The sequence below is a fragment of the Nicotiana tabacum genome, chromosome 6, assembly GCF_000715075.1.
Source record: "Nicotiana tabacum cultivar K326 chromosome 6, ASM71507v2, whole genome shotgun sequence".
In the NCBI taxonomy this organism is placed as follows: Eukaryota; Viridiplantae; Streptophyta; class Magnoliopsida; order Solanales; family Solanaceae; genus Nicotiana; species Nicotiana tabacum.
The window spans coordinates 125,246,661-125,250,005 of record NC_134085.1 but is presented as its reverse complement, the minus strand read 5'-3'; positions in this window follow the sequence as shown (position 1 = coordinate 125,250,005).

Sequence of the window (3,345 nt, the reverse complement as noted above, 5' to 3'; positions counted from 1 at the left end):
ATTTGAAAAATTGAAGTCCAAAAATATTTTCGCTTTTCTTAGAAATGCTTTCGTAAATAAATAAAAACTCAGAAATCCAAAATATTTTCTTAAAAGTCCCTCTTTCGAAAATTAAGAGGCAACATCTAAAATTCAAAAATATTTTTTTTCTTCTTTAGAAAAAGAGAAAACAAATGAAAATTTAAACAAAAATATTTTCTTTTTTCTTCTAGAATTCACAAAGTTCAAATCAAAAGAAAATGAAATTTTAGAAGTCTTTCTTTCACAAACAAAACAAAAATCAAAATCAAAATATGAAAAAAATAATATTTCCTTTCTTCTTTTAAAGCATTTCTTTCAAAATTCCAACCAAAAAAAAGTTAGTTTATTTACTCCATTTTCGATTTTTCCGAACTACGCAAGATCTGATTCATGCGGTGTCATGATACGTAGACAATCCTCAACGGATTCGATCATAGCCATAAAATTAACTGAGTGAAAAATAAACTGAAAAAAAAAAAAAAGAAAGAAAAATTGAGTGAAAAAAAAGAGTGAAAAAAAGACAGTGACAAACATAAAAGAGTGACAAAAAAAAGAGTGCCAAAAAAATAGAAGAGCGACAAAAACGAAATGAAAAAAATCAAGAGTGATTAAGAGAGGCAGAAATAAAAGAAAAGGAGTACATACTGAAAGGGTTAACTAAAGCCGGGATGAAACATGCAACCATTCAAATACATGGTAGAAACGTTTAACTGTTTAGGTGCACTGCATACAAACGTGCGATTTCCTATCTGTTAAGCGTCTCAAAACTAACAAGGTTGTTGGGTGTGCAAACTAGCCAGGTTTTGGTGGTTGGTTTTGTTGGTAGTCTAGTCTCCCCTCCTTCACAAGATCCAAAAGCACAGATGACCTCCGCAAGCAATCTACCAATCATTGGTCCGAAGAATAGCCCGACATCGGCTATTCTGCAGCTAGAATCAGTAGTTGCTGAAGAGAATAAGATGTTGTGTCTCCGCATATTGGAAATGTAGGACACCTGGTCTAATGGTAGGGAACCGCCAAGTGCAATCCTTGGGTTCCCTGAGTTGATCCCCAGGTCAAGTGAGGTTACCAATGCCCCTATGCCCAACCCGCTCATCCCATGTGGGCACCCTCCAATGTCGTTCAATGATCCTAGAATGCCTTCTGTGGTTCGCCCCCAGGCGCTAGTTTCCTGGGCACCTCCAATATTGGTCTCTACAGCACCAATCTGCACCAAAACACGTTCAACTTGACACGGCCGTATGTTGAGCCTCTAATGTTTACCTTTCAGCATCCACAGCTTCAATTAGAAATAAGATATGTGACCCCGTACTCTGTCATTCAACCTCCGCAATATGATCTCTCAGGGGAGCAAGAAAAGGTTGTTAAAAATCCCGAGCAAGAGGAAATGGCTCGGAAGATGAAGAGCCTGGAACAAAGCCTGAAAAACATGCAAGGTCTGAGTGGCCAGAAGAGTGTCTCATACTCTGACCTCTGTATGTTTCCCCATGTCCACTTGCCAGCTGGCTTCAAGATGCCAAAATTTGAAAAGTACGACGGGCATGGAGACCCGATTGCCCATTTGAAGAGATATTGCAACCAGCTAAGAGGGGCGGGCGAAAAAGAAGAACTTTTGATGGCCTATTTCGAAGAGAGGTTAATTGGAATTGCATCAGAGTGGTATATGGACCAAGACATCTCCCATTGGTACATATAGGAAGACCTAGCCCGGGATTTTGTTAGACAGTTCCGGTACAATGTGGACATAGCTCTGGATAGAAATTCTTTGTCCAACTACAAAAAGAAATCTTCGGAAAGGTTCCGTGAATATGCTGTCAAATGGAGTGAGCAAGCTGCTAGGGTAAAGCCTCCAATGGACGAAATTGAAATGGTCACGATCTTTCTATAGTCCCAAGAGGTAGACTACTTCCAGAACATGATGTCCGCTATGGGTAAGCCATTCGCTGAAGCTATCAAAATTGGGGAAATGGTTGAAAACGATTTAAAAATAGGTCGAATCTTGAGTCATGCTGCTTTTAAGGCCACATCACAGTCTGCTCAGAATGGTTCGGAGGGTTTGATGAACAGAAATGGGAGTGAAAAGGGAGCCATGATGGTTTCAAGCTTGAGGGGGGGCCCGCAGGTCATTCAGCTAATCATATGTGCCTCTTATCGTCCCACCACACTATTATCCCTTTCAAGATGCTGCTTATGTCGTGACACCTCCTCCCTATGCGGTGATGAACGCGCAACCTTACCCGCGGCCACAACATTATCCACAAAACCGAGCTCCACCTCCCAGAAATTCCCATCCTTACCAAGCTCCATATAATCCTCAACCAAATGATCCCCAATACAATCATCGCATAAGAGAGACTTTCAGGAAGAATCAGTTCACCCCTATTGGTGAATCGTATTCAAGCTTGTTTCAAAAGATAATTAAGCTAGATCTGTTGTAGCCAGTGGCCCCGAACCGGCCGAACCCCGAGTCCCCCTCGTACCGAGATAATGCTAGATGTGAATACCACTCTAGGGCAATAGGACACAGGACAGAGGACTGTTGGACCCTCAAAAGGGCAGTTGAAGATTTGATTGAAGCCGAAAGAATTATTTTTCAAGATGAAGAAGCTCTTGATGTGATGAACAATTTGTTGCCTGCCCACAGCAGCTGGCCAATAGTCAGAATGATTTTTGAAGATGAGGAATTTGATTCGGCATTGAAGGCCATTGCATCCATTGCCGAGACAGAAGAAAAGCCAAAAAACAGCTGCAAAGCCTAAAAGTTCTCTATCAGATGGGAGTCTCTGTAGCCAGTCTTGTTATCCTTTCTGCATCCGTATTATCTCAGGATGTGATCCGGATGTTTTACTTTATTGTCTTACTTTCTGAAGTAAACCCTTCTAGCTTCAAAAATTGAAAAAAGAATAAAAAAACTGGAAAAAATCAAAAAATTTGAAAATCAAAAATCAAATGAAATTAATATTTTATTGTCCAGGAATATATCTTTTCTTAGTCTTGTCGTTTTTCTTATTCTCTTTTTAGTTCCGTTAAAAGCAGATTTCAATAACATGGCATGCTTGCAGACTTCATGCCCAGATCCTAAAACACTGTCAGACTTCAAAATAATGAATCAAGAATCACAATGCAATGAAGATAAGTTTGAGGAAATAAAACAAAGACTCGGAACATGTGAAGGAAAATTGGTTCCAGATTGGAAAGGTCCATACATTACAACAAGAGTACTGCCAAAAGTGTGCGTTGTATTTGGGACACATAGAAGGAAATGTCTTTGAAACAAGCGTCAATGCAAATGCAGCCAAAAAGTACTATGTTGGATCCTTTATA